Genomic DNA, 27,041 nt, shown 5'->3' with positions numbered 1-27,041 from the left:
TAGACTGACAGTTTGACACCTTACTGTGACATTTAGTGACTCCTGACTACGCTGACAGTTTGTGACAGTTTTAACACTTTACTGTACTTTGACATTTAATGACTCCTGACTACGCTGACAGTTTGAGACAGTTTTAACACTTTACTGTACTTTGACATTTAGTGACTAGACTGACAGTTTGACACCTTACTGTGACATTTAGTGACTCCTGACTACACTGACAGTTTGTGACAGTTTTAACACTTTACTGTTTAGTGTTTTCACTTGAACAACAGGAATCCAACACAGTTCACAGCAGTTAGATGGTGGAGCTCTTTTATTTCATTAACAGCTTCCTAACACTTTGGTTTTCTTTCATCCACTTCAGGTCTTCAGCTGCTGTCGTCTTCTCCTCCTGCACAGACAACAACACGGATTGATCACACAAACTCATCTGTAAGTCCAAACAGTTTTTTACATTTAGTGACTAGACTGACAGTTTGTGACAGTTTTAACACTTTACTGTACTTTGACATTTAATGACTCCTGACTACACTGACAGTTTGAGACAGTTTTAACACTTTACTGTAGTGTTACATTTAGTGACTAGACTGACATTTTGACACCTTACTGTTACATTTAGTGACTCCTGACTACGCTGACAGTTTGAGACAGTTTTAACACTTTACTGTACTGTTACATTTAATGCCTAGACTGACAGTTTGACACCTTACTGTGACATTTAGTGACTCCTGACTACGCTGACAGTTTGAGACAGTTTTTAATACTTTACTGTTACATTTAATGCCTAGACTGACAGTTTGACACCTTACTGTGACATTTAGTGACTACACTGACAGTTTGAGACAGTTTTTAATACTTTACTGTTACATTTAATGCCTAGACTGACAGTTTGACACCTTACTGTGACATTTAGTGACTCCTGACTACACTGACAGTTTTGAGACAGTTTTTAATACTTTACTGTAGTGTTACATTTAGTGACTAGACTGACAGTTTGACACCTTACTGTGACATTTAGTGACTCCTGACTACACTGACAGTTTGTGACAGTTTTAACACTTTACTGTACTGTTACATTTAGTGACTACACTGACATTTTGAGACAGTTTTTAATACTTTACTGTACTGTTACATTTAGTGACTACACTGACAGTTTTTTAATACTTTACTGTTACATTTAGTGACTAGACTGACATTTTGACACCTTACTGTTACATTTAATGCCTAGACTGACAGTTTGACACCTTACTGTGACATTTAGTGACTCCTGACTACGCTGACAGTTTGAGACAGTTTTAACACTTTACTGTACTGTTACATTTAATGCCTAGACTGACAGTTTGACATCTTACTGTGACATTTAGTGACTCCTGACTACACTGACAGTTTGAGACAGTTTTTAATACTTTACTGTTACATTTAATGCCTAGACTGACAGTTTGACACCTTACTGTGACATTTAGTGACTCCTGACTACGCTGACAGTTTGAGACAGTTTTTAATACTTTACTGTTACATTTAATGCCTAGACTGACAGTTTGACATCTTACTGTGACATTTAGTGACTACACTGACAGTTTGAGACAGTTTTTAATACTTTACTGTTACATTTAATGCCTAGACTGACATTTTGACACCTTACTGTGACATTTAGTGACTCCTGACTACGCTGACAGTTTGTGACAGTTTTAACACTTTACTGTACTGTTACATTTAGTGACTACACTGACATTTTGACACCTTACTGTTACATTTAATGCCTAGACTGACAGTTTGACACCTTACTGTGACATTTAGTGACTCCTGACTACGCTGACAGTTTGTGACAGTTTTAACACTTTACTGTACTGTTACATTTAGTGACTAGACTGACAGTTTGACACCTTACTGTTACATTTAGTGACTCCTGACTACGCTGACAGTTTGAGACAGTTTTTAATACTGTACTGTCACATTTAATGCCTAGACTGACAGTTTGACACCTTACTGTGACATTTAGTGACTCCTGACTACGCTGACAGTTTGAGACAGTTTTTAATACTTTACTGTTACATTTAATGCCTAGACTGACAGTTTTGACATCTTACTGTGACATTTAGTGACTACACTGACAGTTTGAGACAGTTTTTAATACTTTACTGTTACATTTAATGCCTAGACTGACATTTTGACACCTTACTGTGACATTTTAGTGACTCCTGACTACGCTGACAGTTTGAGACAGTTTTAACACTTTACTGTACTGTTACATTTAGTGACTCCTGACTACACTGACAGTTTGTGACAGTTTTAACACTTTACTGTACTGTTACATTTAGTGACTACACTGACATTTTGACACCTTACTGTTACATTTAATGCCTAGACTGACAGTTTGACACCTTACTGTGACATTTAGTGACTCCTGACTACGCTGACAGTTTGTGACAGTTTTAACACTTTACTGTACTGTTACATTTAGTGACTAGACTGACAGTTTGACACCTTACTGTTACATTTAGTGACTCCTGACTACGCTGACAGTTTGAGACAGTTTTTAATACTGTACTGTCACATTTAATGCCTAGACTGACAGTTTGACATCTTACTGTGACATTTAGTGACTCCTGACTACGCTGACAGTTTGAGACAGTTTTAACACTTACTGTACTGTTACATTTAGTGACTAGACTGACAGTTTGACACCTTACTGTGACATTTAGTGACTCCTGACTACACTGACAGTTTGTGACAGTTTTAACACTTTACTGTACTGTTAGATTTAGTGACTAGACTGACATTTTGACACCTTACTGTGACATTTAGTGACTCCTGACTACGCTGACAGTTTGAGACAGTTTTAACACTTTACTGTACTGTTACATTTAATGCCTAGACTGACAGTTTGACACCTTACTGTGACATTTAGTGACTCCTGACTACGCTGACAGTTTGAGACAGTTTTTAATACTTTACTGTTACATTTAATGCCTAGACTGACATTTTGACACCTTACTGTGACATTTAGTGACTCCTGACTACGCTGACAGTTTGAGACAGTTTTAACACTTTACTGTACTGTTACATTTAGTGACTAGACTGACAGTTTGACACCTTACTGTGACATTTAGTGACTCCTGACTACGCTGACAGTTTGAGACAGTTTTTAATACTTTACTGTTACATTTAATGCCTAGACTGACAGTTTGAGACAGTTTTAACACTTTACTGTACTGTTACATTTAGTGACTAGACTGACAGTTTGACACCTTACTGTGACATTTAGTGACTCCTGACTACGCTGACAGTTTGAGACAGTTTTTAATACTTTACTGTTACATTTAGTGACTACACTGACATTTTGACACCTTACTGTGACATTTTAGTGACTCCTGACTACACTGACAGTTTGAGACAGTTTTTAATACTTTACTGTAGTGTTACATTTAGTGACTAGACTGACAGTTTGACACCTTACTGTGACATTTAGTGACTCCTGACTACGCTGACAGTTTGTGACAGTTTTAACACTTTACTGTACTGTTACATTTAGTGACTCCTGACTACACTGACAGTTTTTGATACTTTACTGTTACATTTAGTGACTACACTGACATTTTGAGACAGTTTACTGTTACATTTAATGCCTAGACTGACAGTTTGACACAGTTTTTAATACTTTACTGTTACATTTAATGCCTAGACTGACAGTTTGACACCTTACTGTGACAATTAGTGACTCCTGACTACGCTGACAATTTGAGACAGTTTTTAATACTGTACTGTCACATTTAATGCCTAGACTGACAGTTTGACATCTTACTGTGACATTTAGTGACTCCTGACTACACTGACAGTTTTTAATACTTTACTGTTACATTTAATGCCTAGACTGACATTTTGACACCTTACTGTGACATTAGTGACTCCTGACTACGCTGACAGTTTGAGACAGTTTTTAATACTTTACTGTTACATTTAATGCCTAGACTGACATTTTGACACCTTACTGTGACATTTAGTGACTACTGACTACACTGACAGTTTTGATACTTTACTGTGACATTTAGTGACTCCTGACTACGCTGACAGTTTGAGACAGTTTTAACACTTTACTGTTACATTTAGTGACTACACTGACAGTTTTTAATACTTTACTGTTACATTTAGTGACTAGACTGACATTTTGACACCTTACTGTGACATTTAGTGACTCCTGACTACGCTGACAGTTTGAGACAGTTTTAACACTTTACTGTACTGTTACATTTAGTGACTAGACTGACAGTTTTTAATACTTTACTGTTACATTTAATGCCTAGACTGACAGTTTGACATCTTACTGTGACATTTAGTGACTCCTGACTACACTGACAGTTTGAGACAGTTTTTAATACTTTACTGTTACATTTAATGCCTAGACTGACAGTTTGACATCTTACTGTGACATTTAGTGACTACACTGACAGTTTGAGACAGTTTTTAATACTTTACTGTTACATTTAATGCCTAGACTGACAGTTTGACATCTTACTGTGACATTTAGTGACTCCTGACTACACTGACAGTTTGAGACAGTTTTAACACTTTACTGTACTGTTACATTTAGTGACTAGACTGACAGTTTGACACCTTACTGTGACATTTAGTGACTGACTACACTGACAGTTTGACACCTTACTGTGACATTTAGTGACTCCTGACTACACTGACAGTTTGTGACAGTTTTAACACTTTACTTACTGTTACATTTAGTGACTAGACTGACATTTTGACACCTTACTGTGACATTTAGTGACTCCTGACTACGCTGACAGTTTGTGACAGTTTTAACACTTTACTGTACTGTTACATGACTCCTGACTACACTGACATTTTGAGACAGTTTACTGTTACATTTAATGCCTAGACTGACAGTTTGAGACAGTTTTTAATACTTTACTGTTGACAGTTTGACACTTACTGTGACAATTAGTGACTCCTGACTACGCTGACAATTTGACAGTTTTTAATACTGTACTGTCACATTTAATGCCTAGACTGACAGTTTGACATCTTACTGTGACATTTAGTGACTCCTGACTACTGACAGTTTTAATACTTTACTGTTACATTTAATGCCTAGACTGACATTTTGACACTTACTGTGACATTTAGTGACTCCTGACTACGCTGACAGTTTGAGACAGTTTTAACACTTTACTGTACTGTTACATTTAGTGACTAGACTGACAGTTTGACACCTTACTGTGACATTTAGTGACTCCTGACTACGCTGACAGTTTGAGACAGTTTTAACACTTTACTGTACTGTTACATTTAATGCCTAGACTGACAGTTTGACACCTTACTGTGACTGACTACTGTGACACTTTACTGTGACATTTAGTGACTCCTGACTACGCTGACAGTTTGAGACAGTTTTAACACTTTACTTACTGTTACATTTAGTGACTAGACTGACAGTTTGAGACAGTTACTGTTACATTTAGTGACTAGACTGACTTGACACCTTACACATTTAGTGACTCCTGACTCTGACAGTTTGAGACAGTTTTTAATACTTACTGTACATTTAATGCCTAGACTGACAGTTTGACATCTTATTGTGACATTTAGTGACTCCTGACTACGCTGACAGTTTGAGACAGTTTTAACACTTTACTGTACTGTGACATTTAGTGACTAGACTGACAGTTTGACACCTTACTGTGACATTTAGTGACTCCTGACTACACTGACAGTTTGTGACAGTTTTAACACTTTACTGTACTTTGACATTTAGTGACTAGACTGACAGTTTGACACCTTACTGTGACATTTAGTGACTCCTGACTACGCTGACAGTTTGTGACAGTTTTAACACTTTACTGTACTGTTACATTTAGTGACTCCTGACTACACTGACTTGTGACAGTTTTAATACTTTACTGTTACATTTAATAGACTGACAGTTTGACATCTTACTGTGACATTTAGTGACTCCTGACTACGGCTGACAGTTGTGACAGTTTTTAATACTTTACTGTACTTTGACATTTAGTGACTAGACTGACAGTTTGACATCTTATTGTGACATTTAGTGACTCCTGACTACGCTGACAGTTTGTGACAGTTTTTAATACTTTACTGTACTTTGACATTTAGTGACTAGACTGGACAGTTTGACATCTTACTGTGACATTTAGTGACTCCTGACTACGCTGACAGTTTGAGACAGTTTTAACACTTTACTGTACTGTTACATTTAGTGACTAGACTGACAGTTTGACACCTTACTGTGACATTTAGTGACTCCTGACTACGCTGACAGTTTTAACACTTTACTGTACTGTTACATTTAATGCCTAGACTGACAGTTTGACATCTTACTGTGACATTTAGTGACTCTTGACTACACTGACAGTTTGACACCTTACTGTGACATTTAGTGACTCTTGACTACACTGACAGTTTGAGACAGTTTTTAATACTTTACTGTTACATTTAATGCCTAGACTGACAGTTTGACACCTTACTGTGACATTTAATGACTCCTGACTACACTGACCGTTTTTAATACTTTACTGTACTTTGACATTTAATGCCTAGACTGACAGTTTGACATCTTACTGTGACATTTAGTGACTCCTGACTACGCTGACAGTTTGTGACAGTTTTAACACTTTACTGTACTGTTACATTTAGTGACTAGACTGACAGTTTGACATCTTACTGTGACATTTAGTGACTCCTGACTACGCTGACAGTTTGTGACAGTTTTTAATACTTTACTGTACTTTGACATTTAGTGACTAGACTGACAGTTTGACATCTTATTGTGACATTTAGTGACTCCTGACTACGCTGACAGTTTGTGACAGTTTTTAATACTTTACTGTACTTTGACATTTAGTGACTAGACTGACAGTTTGACATCTTACTGTGACATTTAGTGACTCCTGACTACGCTGACAGTTTGAGACAGTTTTAACACTTTACTGTACTGTTACATTTAGTGACTAGACTGACAGTTTGACACCTTACTGTGACATTTAGTGACTCCTGACTACGCTGACAGTTTTAACACTTTACTGTACTGTTACATTTAATGCCTAGACTGACAGTTTGACATCTTACTGTGACATTTAGTGACTCTTGACTACACTGACAGTTTGACACCTTACTGTGACATTTAGTGACTCTTGACTACACTGACAGTTTGAGACAGTTTTTAATACTTTACTGTTACATTTAATGCCTAGACTGACAGTTTGACACCTTACTGTGACATTTAATGACTCCTGACTACACTGACCGTTTTTAATACTTTACTGTACTTTGACATTTAATGCCTAGACTGACAGTTTGACACCTTACTGTGACATTTAGTGACTCCTGACTACGCTGACAGTTTTAACACTTTACTGTACTGTTACATTTAATGCCTAGACTGACAGTTTGACATCTTACTGTGACATTTAGTGACTCCTGACTACACTGACAGTTTTTAACAGTTTTTAATACTTTACTGTACTGTTACATTTAGTGACTAGACTGACATTTTGACATCTTACTGTGACATTTAATGACTCCTGACTACGCTGACAGTTTTTAATACTTTACTGTTACATTTAATGCCTAGACTGACAGTTTGACACCTTACTGTGACATTTAATGACTCCTGACTACACTGACCGTTTTTAATACTTTACTGTACTTTGACATTTAGTGACTAGACTGACAGTTTGACATCTTACTGTGACATTTAGTGACTCCTGACTACACTGACAGTTTTTGACACTTTACTGTACTGTGACATTTAGTGACTCCTGACTACGCTGACAGTTTGATACCTTACTGTGACATTTAGTGACTCCTGACTACGCTGACAGTTTGAGACAGTTTTTAATACTTTACTGTTAGATTTAGTGACTAGACTGACAGTTTTGACACCTTACTGTGACATTTAGTGACTCCTGACTACGCTGACAGTTTGAGACAGTTTTAACACTTTACTGTACTGTTACATTTAGTGACTAGATTGATAGTTTGAGACAGTTTTTAATACTTTACTGTTACATTTAATGCCTAGACTGACAGTTTGACACCTTACTGTGACATTTAGTGACTCCTGACTACACTGACAGTTTATGACAATTTTAACACTTTACTGTACTTTGACATTTAGTGACTAGACTGACAGTTTGTGACAGTTTTAACACGTTACTGTACTGTTACATTTAGTGACTAGACTGACAGTTCGACACCTTACTGTGACATTTAGTGACTCCTGACTACACTGACAGTTTGAGACAGTTTTAACACTTTACTGTACTGTTACATTTAATGCCTAGACTGACAGTTTGACACAGTTTTAACACTTTACTATGACATTTAGTGACTAGACTGACAGTTTGATACCTTACTATGACACTTAGTGACTCCTGACTACGCTGACAGTTTTTAATACTTTACTGTACTGTTTAGTGTTTTCACTTGAACAACAGGAATCCAACACAGTTCACAGCAGTTAGATGGTGGAGCTCTTTTATTTCATTAACAGCTTCCTAACACTTTGGTTTTCTTTCATCCACTTCAGGTCTTCAGCTGCTGTCGTCTTCTCCTCCTGCACAGACAACAACACGGATTGATCACACAAACTCATCTGTAAGTCCAAACAGTTTTTTACATTTAGTGACTAGACTGACAGTTTGACACCTTACTGTGACATTTAGTGACTCCTGACTACGCTGACAGTTTGTGACAGTTTTAACACTTTACTGTACTGTTACATTTAGTGACTAGACTGACAGTTTGACACCTTACTGTGACATTTAGTGACTCCTGACTACGCTGACAGTTTGAGACAGTTTTTAATACTTTACTGTTACATTTAGTGACTAGACTGACAGTTTGACACCTTACTGTGACATTTAGTAACTCCTGACTACGCTGACAGTTTGAGACAGTTTTAACACTTTACTGTACTGTTACATTTAGTGACTAGACTGACAGTTTGACACCTTACTGTGACATTTAGTAACTCCTGACTACACTGACAGTTTGAGACAGTTTTAACACTTTACTGTACTGTTACATTTAATGCCTAGACTGACAGTTTGACACCTTACTGTGACATTTAGTGACTCCTGACTACGCTGACAGTTTGAGACAGTTTTTAATACTTTACTGTTACATTTAGTGACTAGACTGACAGTTTGACATTTTACTGTGACATTTAGTGACTCCTGACTACACTGACAGTTTGTGACAGTTTTAACACTTTACTGTAGTGTTACATTTAGTGACTAGACTGACAGTTTGACACCTTACTGTGACATTTAATGACTCCTGACTACACTGACCGTTTTTAATACTTTACTGTACTTTGACATTTAATGCCTAGACTGACAGTTTGACACCTTACTGTGACATTTAGTGACTAGACTGACAGTTTGAGACAGTTTTAACACTTTACTGTACTGTGACATTTAGTGACTAGACTGACAGTTTGACACCTTACTGTGACATTTAATGACTCCTGACTACACTGACCGTTTTTAATACTTTACTGTACTTTGACATTTAATGCCTAGACTGACAGTTTGACATCTTACTGTGACATTTAGTGACTCCTGACTACGCTGACAGTTTTAACACTTTACTGTACTGTTACATTTAATGCCTAGACTGACAGTTTGACATCTTACTGTGACATTTAGTGACTCCTGACTACACTGACAGTTTTTAACAGTTTTTAATACTTTACTGTGACATTTAGTGACTCCTGACTACGCTGACAGTTTGAGACAGTTTTAACACTTTACTGTACTGTTACATTTAATGCCTAGACTGACAGTTTGACACCTTATTGTGACATTTAGTGACTCCTGACTACGCTGACAGTTTGAGACAGTTTTAACACTTTACTGTACTGTGACATTTAGTGACTAGACTGACAGTTTGACACCTTACTGTGACATTTAGTGACTCCTGACTACACTGACAGTTTGTGACAGTTTTAACACTTTACTGTACTTTGACATTTAGTGACTAGACTGACAGTTTGACACCTTACTGTGACATTTAGTGACTCCTGACTACGCTGACAGTTTGTGACAGTTTTAACACTTTACTGTACTGTTACATTTAGTGACTCCTGACTACACTGACAGTTTGTGACAGTTTTAATACTTTACTGTTACATTTAATGCCTAGACTGACAGTTTGACATCTTACTGTGACATTTAGTGACTCCTGACTACGCTGACAGTTTGTGACAGTTTTTAATACTTTACTGTACTTTGACATTTAGTGACTAGACTGACAGTTTGACATCTTATTGTGACATTTAGTGACTCCTGACTACGCTGACAGTTTGTGACAGTTTTTAATACTTTACTGTACTTTGACATTTAGTGACTAGACTGACAGTTTGACATCTTACTGTGACATTTAGTGACTCCTGACTACGCTGACAGTTTGAGACAGTTTTAACACTTTACTGTACTGTTACATTTAGTGACTAGACTGACAGTTTGACACCTTACTGTGACATTTAGTGACTCCTGACTACGCTGACAGTTTATGACAGTTTTAACACTTTACTGTACTGTTACATTTAGTGACTAGACTGACAGTTTTTAACAGTTTTTAATACTTTACTGTTACATTTAATGCCTAGACTGACAGTTTGACATCTTACTGTGACATTTAGTGACTAGACTGACAGTTTGACATCTTACTGTGACATTTAGTGACTCCTGACTACGCTGACAGTTTGAGACAGTTTTAACACTTTACTGTACTGTTACATTTAGTGACTAGACTGACATTTTGACATCTTACTGTGACATTTAGTGACTCCTGACTACACTGACAGTTTTAACACTTTACTGTACTGTTACTTTTAGTGACTAGACTGACAGTTTGACATCTTACTGTGACATTTAGTGACTCTTGACTACACTGACAGTTTGAGACAGTTTTAACACTTTACTGTACTGTTACATTTAGTGACTAGACTGACATTTTGACATTTTACTGTGACATTTAGTGACAGTTTTAACACTTTACTGTACTGTTACATTTAGTGACTAGACTGACAGTTTGACACCTTACTGTGACATTTAGTGACTCTTGACTACACTGACAGTTTGAGACAGTTTTTAATACTTTACTGTACTGTTACATTTAGTGACTAGACTGACAGTTTTGACATCTTACTGTGACATTTAGTGACTCCTGACTACACTGACAGTTTTAACACTTTACTGTTACATTTAATGCCTAGACTGACAGTTTGACATCTTACTGTGACATTTAGTGACTCCTGACTACGCTGACAGTTTGTGACAGTTTTTAATACTTTACTGTTAGATTTAGTGACTAGACTGACAGTTTGACACCTTACTGTGACATTTAGTGACTCCTGACTACGCTGACAGTTTGAGACAGTTTTTAATACTTTACTGTTACATTTAGTGACTACACTGACAGTTTGAGACAGTTTTAACACTTTACTGTACTGTTACATTTAGTGACTAGACTGACAGTTTGGAGACAGTTTTTAATACTTTACTGTTACATTTAATGCCTAGACTGACAGTTTGACATCTTACTGTGACATTTAGTGACTCCTGACTACGCTGACAGTTTTTAACAGTTTTTAATACTTTACTGTTACATTTAATGCCTAGACTGACAGTTTGACATCTTACTGTGACATTTAGTGACTAGACTGACAGTTTGACATCTTACTGTGACATTTAGTGACTCCTGACTACACTGACAGTTTGAGACAGTTTTAACACTTTACTGTACTGTTACATTTAGTGACTAGACTGACAGTTTGACATCTTACTGTGACATTTAGTGACTCCTGACTACGCTGACAGTTTGTGACATTTTATACTTTACTGTTAGATTTAGTGACTAGACTGACAGTTTGACACCTTACTGTGACATTTAGTGACTCCTGACTACGCTGACAGTTTGAGACAGTTTTTAATACTACATTTAGTGACTACACTGACAGTTTGAGACAGTTTTAACACTTTACTGTACTGTTACATTTAGTGACTAGACTGACAGTTTGAGACAGTTTTTTATACTTTACTGTTACATTTAATGCCTAGACTGACAGTTTGACATCTTACTGTGACATTTAGTGACTCCTGACTACGCTGACAGTTTTTAACAGTTTTTAATACTTTACTGTTACATTTAATGCCTAGACTGACAGTTTGACATCTTACTGTGACATTTAGTGACTCTGACTACACTGACAGTTTGAGACAGTTTTAACACTTTACTGTACTGTTACATTTAGTGACTAGACTGACATTTGACATTTTACTGTGACATTTAGTGACAGTTTTAACACTTTACTGTACTGTTACATTTAGTGACTAGACTGACAGTTTGACACCTTACTGTGACATTTAGTGACTCTTGACTACACTGACAGTTTTGAGACAGTTTTTAATACTTTACTGTACTGTTACATTTAGTGACTAGACTGACAGTTTGACATCTTACTGTGACATTTAGTGACTCCTGACTACACTGACAGTTTTAACACTTTACTTACATTTAATGCCTAGACTGACAGTTTGACATCTTACTGTGACATTTAGTGACTCCTGACTACGCTGACAGTTTGAGACAGTTTTTAATACTTTACTGTTACATTTAGTGACTACACTGACAGTTTGTTTTAACACTTTACTTACTGTTACATTTAGTGACTAGACTGACAGTTTGAGACAGTTTTTAATACTTTACTGTTACATTTAATGCCTAGACTGACAGTTTGACATCTTACTGTTACATTTAGTGACTCCTGACTACGCTGACAGTTTGTGACAGTTTTAACACTTACTGTACTGTTACTTTTAGTGACTAGACTGACAGTTTGACACTTACTGTGACATTTAGTGACTCCTGACTATGCTGACAGTTTTAACACTTTACTGTACTGTTACATTTAATGCCTAGACTGACAGTTTGACATCTTACTGTGACATTTAGTGACTCCTGACTACGCTGACAGTTTTGACAGTTTGTGTGACATTTAGTGACTCCTGACTACGCTGACAGTTTGTGACAGTTTTTACTTACATTTAGTGACTAGACTGACAGTTTGACACCTTACTGTGACATTTTGACTAGACTGACAGTTTGACACTGTGACATTTAGTGACTCCTGACTACACTGACAGTTTGTGACAGTTTTAACACTTTACTGTACTTTGACATTTAGTGACTAGACTGACAGTTTGTGACAGTTTTAACACACTGTTACATTTAGTGACTAGACTGACAGACAGTTTTTAATACTTTACTGTTACATTTAATGGACTGACAGTTTGAGACATTAGTGACTAGACTGACATTTGACATCTTACTGTGACATTTAGTGACTCCTGACTACACTGACAGTTTGAGACAGTTTTACTTACTGTACTGTTACATTTAGTGACTAGACTGACATTTGACATCTTACTGTGACATTTAGTGACTCCTGACTACACTGACAGTTTTAACACTTTACTGTTACTTTTAGTGACTAGACTGACAGTTTGACTCTTACTGTGACATTTAGTGACTAGACTGACATTTGACATCTTACTGTGACTGACTCTGACTACACTGACAGTTTGAGACAGTTTTAACACTTTACTGTACTGTTACATTTAGTGACTAGACTGACATTTTGACATTTTACTGTGACATTTAGTGACAGTTTTAACACTTTACTGTACTGTTACATTTAGTGACTAGACTGACAGTTTGACACCTTACTGTGACATTTAGTGACTCTTGACTACACTGACAGTTTGAGACAGTTTTAATACTTTACTGTTACATTTAATGCCTAGACTGACAGTTTGACATTACTGTGACATTTAGTGACTCCTGACTACACTGACAGTTTTAACACTTTACTGTTACATTTAATGCCTAGACTGACAGTTTGACATCTTACTGTGACATTTAGTGACTCCTGACTACGCTGACAGTTTTTGACAGTTTTTAATACTTTACTGTTAGATTTAGTGACTAGACTGACAGTTTGACACCTTACTGTGACATTTAGTGACTCCTGACTACGCTGACAGTTTGAGACAGTTTTAATACTTTACTGTTACATTTAATGCCTAGACTGACAGTTGACATCTTACTGTGACATTTAGTGACTCCTGACTACACTGACAGTTTTTGACACTTTACTGTACTGTTACATTTAGTGACTAGACTGACAGTTTGACATTTACTGTGACATTTAGTGACTCCTGACTACACTGACAGTTTTAAACTTTACTGTTACATTAATGCCTAGACTGACAGTTTGACACTTACTGTGACATTTAGTGACTCCTGACTACGCTGACAGTTTGTGACAGTTTTTAATACTTTACTGTTACATTTAGTGACTAGACTGACAGTTTGACACCTTACTGTGACATTTAGTGACTGACTACGCTGACAGTTTGAGACATTTTTAATACTTACTGTTACATTTAGTGACTACACTGACAGTTTGAGACAGTTTTAACACTTTACTGTACTGTTACATTTAGTGACTAGACTGACAGTTTGACAGTTTTTAATACTTTACTGTTACATTTAATGCCTAGACTGACAGTTTGACATCTTACTGTGACATTTAGTGACTCCTGACTACGCTGACAGTTTGTGACAGTTTTAACACTGTACTGTACTGTTACTTTTAGTGACTAGACTGACAGTTTGACACTTAACTGTGACATTTGACTCCTGACTACAGTTTTGACACTTTACTACTGTTACATTTAGTGACTAGACTGACAGTTTGACACCTTACTGTTACATTTAGTGACTAGACTGACATTTGAGACAGTTTTAATACTTTACTGTTACATTTAATGCCTAGACTGACAGTTTGACATCTTACTGTGACATTTAGTGACTCCTGACTACGCTGACAGTTTGTGACAGTTTGACACCATATTGTGACATTTAGTGACTCCTGACTACGCTGACAGTTTTGTGACAGTTTTTAATACTTTACTGTTAGATTTAGTGACTAGACTGACAGTTTGACACCTTACTGTGACATTTAGTGACTCCTGACTACGCTGACAGTTTTTAATACTTACTGTTACATTTAATGCCTAGACTGACAGTTTGACACCTTACTGTGACATTTAGTGACTCCTGACTACGCTGACAGTTTGAGACAGTTTTAACACTTTACTGTACTGTTACATTTAGTGACTAGATTGATAGTTTGAGACAGTTTTTAATACTTTACTGTTACATTTAATGCCTAGACTGACAGTTTGACACCTTACTGTGACATTTAGTGACTCCTGACTACACTGACAGTTTATGACATTTTAACACTTTACTGTACTTTACATTTAGTGACTAGACTGACAGTTTTGACAGTTTTAACACGTTACTGTACTGTTACATTTAGTGACTAGACTGACAGTTCGACACCTTACTGTGACATTTAGTGACTCCTGACTACACTGACAGTTTGAGACAGTTTTAACACTTTACTGTACTGTTACATTTAATGCCTAGACTGACAGTTTGACACAGTTTTAACACTTTACTATGACATTTAGTGACTAGACTGACAGTTTGATACCTTACTATGACACTTAGTGACTCCTGACTACGCTGACAGTTTTTAATACTTTACTGTACTGTTTAGTGTTTTCACTTGAACAACAGGAATCCAACACAGTTCACAGCAGTTAGATGGTGGAGCTCTTTTATTTCATTAACAGCTTCCTAACACTTTGGTTTTCTTTCATCCACTTCAGGTCTCAGCTGCTGTCGTCTTCTCCTCCTGCACAGACAACAACACGGATTGATCACACAAACTCATCTGTAAGTCCAAACAGTTTTTTACATTTAGTGACTAGACTGACAGTTTGACACCTTACTGTGACATTTAGTGACTCCCTGACTACGCTGACAGTTTGTGACAGTTTTAACACTTTACTGTACTGTTACATTTAGTGACTAGACTGACAGTTTGACACCTTACTGTGACATTTAGTGACTCCTGACTACGCTGACAGTTTGAGACAGTTTTTAATACTTTACTGTTACATTTAATGCCTAGACTGACAGTTTGACACCTTACTGTGACATTTAGTGACTCCTGACTACACTGACAGTTTGTGACAGTTTTTAATACTTTACTGTTACATTTAATGCCTAGACTGACAGTTTGACACCTTACTGTGACATTTAGTGACTCCTGACTACGCTGACAGTTTGAGACAGTTTTGAATACTTTACTGTTACATTTAGTGACTAGACTGACAGTTTGACATTTTACTGTGACATTTAGTGACTCCTGACTACACTGACAGTTTTGTGACCAGTTTTAACACTTTACTGTAGTGTTACATTTAGTGACTAGACTGACAGTTTGACACCTTACTGTGACATTTAGTGACTAGACTGACAGTTTGAGACAGTTTTAACACTTTACTGTACTGTGACATTTAGTGACTACACTGACAGTTGGACACCTTACTGTGACATTTAGTGACTCCTGACTACACTGACAGTTTTTAACAGTTTTTAATACTTTACTGTGACATTTAGTGACTCCTGACTACACTGACAGTTTTAACACTTTACTGTACTGTTACATTTAGTGACTAGACTGACATTTTGACATCTTACTGTGACATTTAGTGACTCCTGACTACGCTGACAGTTTGAGACAGTTTTTAATACTTTACTGTTACATTTAGTGACTACACTGACAGTTTGAGACAGTTTTAACACTTTACTGTACTTTGACATTTAGTGACTAGACTGACAGTTTGAGACAGTTTTAACACTTTACTGTACTGTGACATTTAGTGACTAGACTGACAGTTGGACACCTTACTGTGACATTTAGTGACTCCTGACTACGCTGATAGTTTGAGACAGTTTTTAATACTTTACTGTTACATTTAATGCCTAGACTGACAGTTTGACACCTTACTGTGACATTTAATGACTCCTGACTACACTGACCGTTTTTAATACTTTACTGTACTTTGACATTTAATGCCTAGACTGACAGTTTGACATCTTACTGTGACATTTAGTGACTCCTGACTACGCTGACAGTTTGTGACAGTTTTAACACTTTACTGTACTGTTACATTTAGTGACTAGACTGACAGTTTGACACCTTACTGTGACATTTAGTGACTCCTGACTACGCTGACAGTTTTAACACTTTACTGTACTGTTACATTTAATGCCTAGACTGACAGTTTGACACAGTTTTAACACTTTACTATGACATTTAGTGACTAGACTGACAGTTTGATACCTTACTATGACACTTAGTGACTCCTGACTACGCTGACAGTTTTTAATACTTTACTGTACTGTTTAGTGTTTTCACTTGAACAACAGGAATCCAACACAGTTCACCAGCAGTTAGATGGTGGAGCTCTTTTATTTCATTAACAGCTTCCTAACACTTTGGTTTTCTTTCATCCACTTCAGGTCTTCAGCTGCTGTCGTCTTCTCCTCCTGCACAGACAACAACACGGATTGATCACACAAACTCATCTGTAAGTCCAAACAGTTTTTTACATTTAGTGACTAGACTGACAGTTTGACACCTTACTGTGACATTTAGTGACTCCTGACTACGCTGACAGTTTGACAGTTTTAACACTTTACTGTACTGTTACATTTAGTGACTAGACTGACAGTTTGACACCTTACTGTGACATTTAGTGACTCCTGACTACGCTGACAGTTTGAGACAGTTTTTAATACTTTACTGTTACATTTAATGCCTAGACTGACAGTTTGACACCTTACTGTGACATTTAGTGACTCCTGACTACACTGACAGTTTGTGACAGTTTTTAATACTTTACTGTTACATTTAATGCCTAGGACTGACAGTTTGACACCTTACTGTGACATTTAGTGACTCCTGACTACGCTGACAGTTTGAGACAGTTTTTTAATACTTTACTGTTACATTTAGTGACTAGACTGACAGTTTGACATTTTACTGTGACATTTAGTGACTCCTGACTACACTGACAGTTTGTGACAGTTTTAACACTTTACTGTAGTGTTACATTTAGTGACTAGACTGACAGTTTGACACCTTACTGTGACATTTAGTGACTAGACTGACAGTTGGACACCTTACTGTGACATTTAGTGACTCCTGACTACACTGACAGTTTTTAACAGTTTTTAATACTTTACTGTGACATTTAGTGACTCCTGACTACACTGACAGTTTTAACACTTTACTGTACTGTTACATTTAGTGACTAGACTGACATTTTGACATCTTACTGTGACATTTAGTGACTCCTGACTACGCTGACAGTTTGAGACAGTTTTTAATACTTTACTGACAGTGACTACACTGACAGTTGAGACAGTTTTAACACTTTACTGTACTTTGACATTTAGTGACTAGACTGACAGTTTGAGACAGTTTTAACACTTTACTGTACTGTTACATTTAGTGACTAGACTGACAGTTTGACACCTTACTGTGACATTTAGTGACTCCTGACTACAGTTTGAGACAGTTTTAATACTTTACTGTACTGTGACATTTAGTGACTAGACTGACAGTTTGACACCTTACTGTGACATTTAGTGACTCCTGACTAGACAGTTTTTAATACTTTACTGTTACATTTAATGCCTAGACTGACAGTTTGACATCTTACTGTGACATTTAGTGACTCCTGACTACGCTGACAGTTTGTGACAGTTTTAACACTTTTACTGTACTGTTACATTTAGTGACTAGACTGACAGTTTGACACCTTATTGTGACATTTAGTGACTCCTGACTACCGCTGACAGTTTGAGACAGTTTTAACACTTTTACTGTACTTTGACATTTAGTGACTAGACTGACATTTTGACATCTTACTGTGACATTAGTGACTCCTGACTACGCTGACAGTTTGTGACAGTTTTTAACACTTTACTGTACTGTTACATTTAGTGACTAGACTGACAGTTTGACATCCTTACTGTGACATTTAGTGACTCCTGACTACGCTGACAGTTTGAGACAGTTTTAACACTTTACTGTACTTTGACATTTAGTGACTAGGACTGACCTACACTGACAGTTTTAACACTTTACTGTACTGTTACTTTAGTGACTAGAATGTTTGAGACAGTTTTTAATACTTTACTGTTACATTTAATGCCTAGACTGACAGTTTGACATCTTACTGTGACATTTAGTGACTCCTGACTACGCTGACAGTTTGTGACAGTTTTAACACTTTACTGTACTGTTACATTTAGTGACTAGACTGACAGTTTGACACCTTTATTGTGACATTTAGTGACTCCTGACTACGCTGACAGTTTGAGACAGTTTTAACACTTTACTGTACTGTTACATTTAGTGACTAGACTGACATTTTGACATCTTACTGTGACATTTAGTGACACCTGACTACACTGACAGTTTTTAACAGTTTTTAATACTTTACTGTTACATTTAGTGACTAGACTGACATTTTGACATCTTACTGTGACATTTAGTGACTCCTGACTACACTGACAGTTTGTGACAGTTTTAACACTTTACTGTACTGTGACATTTAGTGACTCCTGACTACACTGACAGTTTTTTAACAGTTTTTAATACTTTACTGTGACATTTAGTGACTAGACCTGACATTTTGACGACCTTACTGTGACATTTAGTGACTCCTGACTACACTGACAGTTTTTAATACTTTACTGTTACATTTAGTGACTAGACTGACATTTAGTGACTCCTGACTACACTGACAGTTTGACACCTTACTGTGACATTTAGTGACTCCTGACTACACTGACAGTTTTTGATACTTTACTGTTAGATTTAGCGACTAGACTTACAGTTTGACACCTTACTGTGACATTTAGTGACTCCTGACTACGCTGACAGTTTTTAACACTTTACTGTACTGTTACATTTAGTGACTAGACTGACATTTTGACATCTTACTGTGACATTTAGTGACACCTGACTACACTGACAGTTTTTGACACTTAACTGTTACATTTAGTGACTGACAGTTTGACACTTACTGTGACATTTAGTGACTCCTGACTACTGACAGTTTGAGACAGTTTTAACACTTTACTGTACTGTTACATTTAGTGACTAGACTGACAGTTTGACATCTTACTGTGACATTTAGTGACTCCTGACTACACTGACAGTTTTTGATACTTTACTGTTACATTTAGTGACTAGACTGACATTTTGACATTACTGTGACATTTAGTGACACCTGACTACACTGACAGTTTTTGACACTTAACTGTTACATTTAGTGACTAGACTGACATTTTGACATCTTACTGTGACATTTAGTGACTCGTGACTAGACTGACATTTAGTGACTACACTGACAGTTTGTGACAGTTTTAACACTTTACTGTACTGTGACATTTAGTGACTCCTGACTACACTGACAGTTTTTAACAGTTTTTAATAACTGTGACATTTAGTGACTAGACTGACATTTTGACAACTGTGACATTTAGTGACTCCTGACTACACTGACAGTTTTTACACTTTACTGTACATTTTTTTTTCTTTACTGTTACATTTAGTGACTCCTGACTACTGACAGTTTTAACCTTTACTGTTACATTTAGTGACTAGACTGACAGTTTGACACCTTACTGTGACATTTAGTGACTCCTGACTACACTGACAGTTACCTGTTACTAGACTTTTTGACAGTGACATTTAGTGACTCCTGACTACACTGACAGTTTTTAACACTTTAACTGTTACATTTAGTGACTAGACTGACATTTTGACATCTTACTGTGACATTTAGTGACTCCTGACTACACTGACAGTTTTGACAGTTTTAACTTTACTACTGTTTTAGTGACTAGACTGACTTTGACATCTTACTGTGACATTTAGTGACTCCTGACTACACTGACAGTTTGAGACAGTTTTAACACTTTACTGTACTTACATTTAATGCCTAGACTGACAGTTTGACACCTTACTGTGACATTTAGTGACTCCTGACTACACTGACAGTTTGAGACAGTTTTAATTTACTGTACTGTTACATTTATGACTAGACTGACATTTTGACACTTTACTGTGACATTTAGTGAGACAGTTTTGACACTTTGTTACATTTAGTGACTAGACTGACAGTTTGACACTTACTGTGACATTTAGTGACTCCTGACTACACTGGTTTTTTAACACTTTACTGTTGTTACATTTAGTGACTAGACTGACATTTGACACTTACTGTGACATTTAGTGACTGACTACACTGACAGTTTAGACAGTTTTGTTACATTTAGTGACTAGACTGACATTTTGACAGTGTGACTAGACTGACAGTGACTCCTGACTACACTGACAGTTTTTAACAGTTTTTAATACTTTACTGTTACATTTAGTGACTAGACTGACATTTTGACATCTTACTGTGACATTTAGTGTGACTTTTTTTACTGGTGACTCCTGAGACAGTTTGAGACAGTTTTAATACTTTACTGTTACATTTAGTGACTAGACTGACATTTTGACATCTTACTGTGACATTTAGTGACTCCTGACTACACTGACAGTTTTAACACTTTACTGTACTGTTACATTTAGTGACTAGACTGACATTTTGACATCTTACTGTGACATTTAGTGACTGACTACACTGACAGTTTTTTTAACACTTTACTGTACTGTTACATCTCAGTTTGTTACATTTAAAGACTGACAGTTTGAGTGACATTTAGTGACTCCTGACTAGACAGTTTTTGACAGTTACATTTAGTGACTAGACTGACAGTTTGACACCTTACTGTGACATTCCTGACTACACTGACAGTTTTAACACTTTACTGTACTGTTACATTTAGTGACTAGACTGACATTTTTGACAACTGTGACATTTAGTGACTCCTGACTACACTGACAGTTTTGTTTTAGTACATTTAGTGACTAGACTGACATTTTGACATCTTACTGTGACATTTAGTGACCCTGACTACACTGACAGTTTTTAACAGTTTTTAACACTTTACTGTTACATTTAGTGACTAGACTGACATTTTGACATCTTACTGTGACATTTAGTGACTCCTGACTACACTGACAGTTTGAGACAGTTTTTAATACTTTACTGTTACATTTAATGCCTAGACTGACAGTTTGACATCTTACTGTGACATTTAGTGACTCCTGACTACACTGACAGTTTTTGACACTTAACTGTTTTTAGTGACTAGACTGACAGTTTGACACTTACTGTGACATTTAGTGACTCCTGACTACACTGACAGTTTGAGACAGTTTTAACACTTTACTGTACTGTTACATTTAGTGACTAGACAGTTTTACTTTACTGTTACATTTGCCTAGACTGACAGTTTGACACCTTACTGTGACATTTAGTGACTCCTGACTACATGACAGTTTTTGACACTTAACTGTTACATTTAGTGACTAGACTGACATTTTGACATCTTACTGTGACATTTAGTGACTGACTTGACAGTTTGACATCTTACTGTGACATTTAGTGACTCCTGACTACACTGACAGTTTGAGACAGTTTTTTTACTGTTACATTTACCTAGACTGACAGTTTGACACCTTACTGTGACATTTAGTGACTCCTGACTACACTGACAGTTTGAGACAGTTTTTAATACTTTACTGTTACATTTAGTGACTAGACTGACATTTTGACACTTACTGTGACATTTAGTGACTCCTGACTACACTGACAGTTTTACACTTAACTGTTACATTTAGTGACTAGACTGACAGTTTGACACCTTACTGTGACATTTAGTGACTCCTGACTACACTGACAGTTTTAACACTTTACTGTACTGTTACATTTAGTGACTAGACTGACATTTTGACATCTTACTGTGACATTTAGTGACTCCTGACTACACTGACAGTTTTTAACAGTTTTTTACACTTTACTGTTACATTTAGTGACTAGACTGACATTTTGACATCTTACTGTGACATTTAGTGACTCCTGACTACACTGACAGTTTGAACAGTTTTTAATACTTTACTGTTACATTTAGTGCCTAGACTGACAGTTTGACATCTTACTGTGACATTTAGTGACTCCTGACTACACTGACAGTTTTGACACTTAACTGTTACATTTAGTGACTAGACTGACAGTTTGACACCTTACTGTGACATTTAGTGACTCCTGACTACACTGACAGTTTGAGACAGTTTTTTTACTGTTTACACTCAGTTTAATACTTTACTGTTACATTTAATGTAGACTGACAGTTTTAACACTTTACTGTACTGTTACATTTAGTGACTAGACTGACATTTGACATCTTACTGTGACATTTAGTGACTCCTGACTACACTGACAGTTTTAACAGTTTTTAATACTTTACTGTTACATTTAGTGACTAGACTGACAGTTTGACACCTTACTGTGACATTTAGTGACTCCTGACTACACTGACAGTTGTTGTGTTACATTTAGCCTAGACTGACAGTTTGACACCTTACTGTGACATTTAGTGACTCCTGACTACACTGACAGTTTTAAACTTTACTGTACTGTTACATTTAGTGACTAGACTGACATTTTGACATCTTACTGTGACATTTACTTGACTTTGACAGTGACACTTTGTGTGACTTTTTGGTGACATTTAGTGACTCCTGACTACACTGACAGTTTTACACTTTACTGTACTGTTACATTTAGTGACTAGACTGACATTTTGACATCTTACTGTGACATTTAGTGACTCCTGACTACACTGACAGTTTTTAAACAGTTTTTAACACTTTACTGTTACATTTAGTGACTAGACTGACATTTTGACATCTTACTGTGACATTTAGTGACTCCTGACTACACTGACAGTTTTAACACTTTACTGTACTGTTACATTTAGTGACTAGACTGACATTTTGACACTTACTGTGACATTTAGTGACTCCTGACTACACTGACAGTTTTTAACAGTTTTTAATACTTTACTGTTACATTTAGTGACTAGACTGACATTTGACATCTTACTGTGACATTTAGTGACTCCTGACTACACTGACAGTTTGAGACAGTTTTAACACTTTACTGTACTGTTACATTTAGTGACTAGACTGACATTTTGACATCTTACTGTGACATTTAGTGACTTTTTAACACTTTACTGTACTGTTACATTTAGTGACTAGACTGACAGTTTGACACCTTACTGTGACATTTAGTGACTCTTGACTACACTGACAGTTTGAGACAGTTTTTTAATACTTTCTGTACACATTTAGTGCTAGACTGACAGTTTGACATCTTACTGTGACATTTAGTGACTCCTGACTACACTGACAGTTTTAACACTTTACTGTTACATTTAATGCCTACTGACAGTTTGACATCTTACTGTGACATTTAGTGACTCCTGACGCTGACAGTTTACAGTTTTAATAACTGTTAGATTTAGTGACTAGACTGACAGTTTGACACCTTACTGTGACATTTAGTGACTACTACCTGACAGTTTGACAGTTTTTAATACTTTACTGTTACATTTAGTGACTACACTGACAGTTTGAGACAGTTTTAACACTTTACTGTACTGTTACATTTAGTGACCTGACAGTTTGAGACAGTTTTTAATACTTTACTGTTACATTTAATGCTAGACTGACAGTTTGACATCTTACTGTGACATTTAGTGACTCCTGACTACGCTGACAGTTTGTTTGACTTTACTGTTACATTTAAGACTGACAGTTTGACATCTTACTGTGACATTTAGTGACTCTTTTGAGTGACATTTAGTGACTTGACTGACAGTTTGAGACAGTTTTAACACTTACTGTTACATTTAGTGACTAGACTGACAGTTTGACACTTACTGTGACATTTAGTGACTCCTGACTACACTGACAGTTTTGACAGTTTTTAATACTTTACTGTTAATTTAGTGACTAGACTGACAGTTTGACACCTTACTGTGACATTTAGTGACTCCTGACTACACTGACAGTTTGAGACAGTTTTTAATACTTTACTGTTACATTTAGTGACTGACAGTTTGACAGTTTTAACACTTTACTGTACTGTTACATTTAGTGACTACTGACAGTTTGACACTTTACTGTTACATTTACCTAGACTGACAGTTTGACACTTACTGTGACATTTAGTGACTCCTGACTACGCTGACAGTTTAACAGTTTTTACTTTACTGTTACATTTAATGCCTAGACTGACAGTTTGACATCTTACTGTGACATTTAGTGACTCCTGACTACACTGACAGTTTGAGACAGTTTTAACACTTTACTGTACTGTTACATTTAGTGACTTGACATTTTGACATTTTACTGTGACATTTAGTGACAGTTTTTAACACTTTACTGTACTGTTACATTTAGTGACTAGACTGACAGTTTGACACCTTACTGTGACATTTAGTGACTCCTGACTACACTGACAGTTTGAGACAGTTTTTAATACTTTACTGTACTGTTACATTTAGTGACTAGACTGACAGTTTGACACTTACTGTGACATTTAGTGACTCCTGACTACACTGACAGTTTTAACACTTTACTGTTACATTTAATGCCTAGACTGACAGTTTGACATCTTACTGTGACATTTAGTGACTCCTGACTACGCTGACAGTTTGAGACAGTTTTTAATACTGTTACATTGACTACACTGACAGTTTGAGACAGTTTTAACACTTTACTGTGACATTTAGTGACTAGACTGACAGTTTGACAGTTTTTAATACTTTACTGTTACATTTAATGCCTAGACTGACAGTTTGACATTTACATTTAGTGACTCCTGACTACGCTGACAGTTTGTGACAGTTTTAACACTTACTGTACTGTTACTTTTTAGTGACTAGACTGACAGTTTGACACTTACTGTGACATTTAGTGACTCCTGACTACAGTGTACTGTTACATTTTGTAGACTGACAGTTTGAGTGACTCTTTGTGACAGTTTTTACTTTAACACCTGACTGACCCCTGTGACATTTAGTGACTCTGACTACACTGACAGTTTGACAGTTTTAACACTTTACTGTACTTTGACATTTAGTGACTAGACTGACAGTTTGTGACACTTACTGACTGACATTTAGTGACTTGACAGTTTTTAACAGTTTTTAATACTTTACTGTTACATTTAATGCCTAGACTGACAGTTTGACATCTTACTGTGACATTTAGTGACTAACTGACAGTTTGACATCTTACTGTGACATTTAGTGACTCCTGACTACACTGACAGTTTGAGACAGTTTTAACACTTTACTGTACTGTTACATTTAGTGACTAGACTGACATTTTGACATCTTACTGTGACATTTAGTGACTCCTGACTACACTGACAGTTTTACACTTTACTGTACTGTTACTTTAGTGACTAGACTGACAGTTTGACAGTGACATTTAGTGACTAGACTGACATTTTGAGTGACATTTAGTGACTCTTGACTACACTGACAGTTTGAGACAGTTTTTTTACTGTACTGTTACATTTAGTGACTAGACTGACATTTTGACATTTTACTGTGACATTTAGTGACAGTTTTAACACTTTACTGTACTGTTACATTTAGTGACTAGACTGACAGTTTTGACACCTTACTGTGACATTTAGTGACTCTGACTACACTGACAGTTTGAGACAGTTTTTAATACTTTACTGTTACATTTAATGAGACTGACTCTTTAGTGACTTTGACTACACTGACAGTTTTAACACTTTACTGTTACATTTAATGCCTAGACTGACAGTTTGTCTTACTGTGACATTTAGTGACTCCTGACTACGCTGACAGTTTGTGACAGTTTTTAATACTTTACTGTTACATTTAGTGACTAGACTGACAGTTTTGACACCTTACTGTGACATTTAGTGACTCCTGACTACTGACAGTTTGAGACAGTTTTAATACTTTACTGTTACATTTAGTGACTAGACTGACAGTTTGACACTTACTGTGACATTTAGTGACTCCTGACTACACTGACAGTTTTTAACACTTTA

At 36.4% G+C, this 27,041-nt stretch overlaps 1 long non-coding RNA gene across 1 annotated transcript; it reads left to right on the top strand.

Moving 5' to 3' along the window:
• The first annotated feature begins 287 nt into the window (after positions 1-287).
• On the top strand, positions 288-17,557 carry LOC127139662 (uncharacterized). Its single transcript, XR_007809983.1, has 3 exons — positions 288-435; positions 8,564-8,631; positions 17,488-17,557. It is a non-coding gene; the product is annotated as an uncharacterized LOC127139662 (long non-coding RNA).
• The last annotated feature ends 9,484 nt before the right edge of the window (positions 17,558-27,041 follow it).

The sequence above is a fragment of the Lates calcarifer genome, unplaced genomic scaffold, assembly GCF_001640805.2.
Source record: "Lates calcarifer isolate ASB-BC8 unplaced genomic scaffold, TLL_Latcal_v3 _unitig_2036_quiver_2649, whole genome shotgun sequence".
In the NCBI taxonomy this organism is placed as follows: Eukaryota; Metazoa; Chordata; class Actinopteri; family Centropomidae; genus Lates; species Lates calcarifer.
The sequence above is the reverse complement of the archived record's forward strand: the minus strand, read 5'-3'. Positions and strand labels throughout refer to the sequence as shown.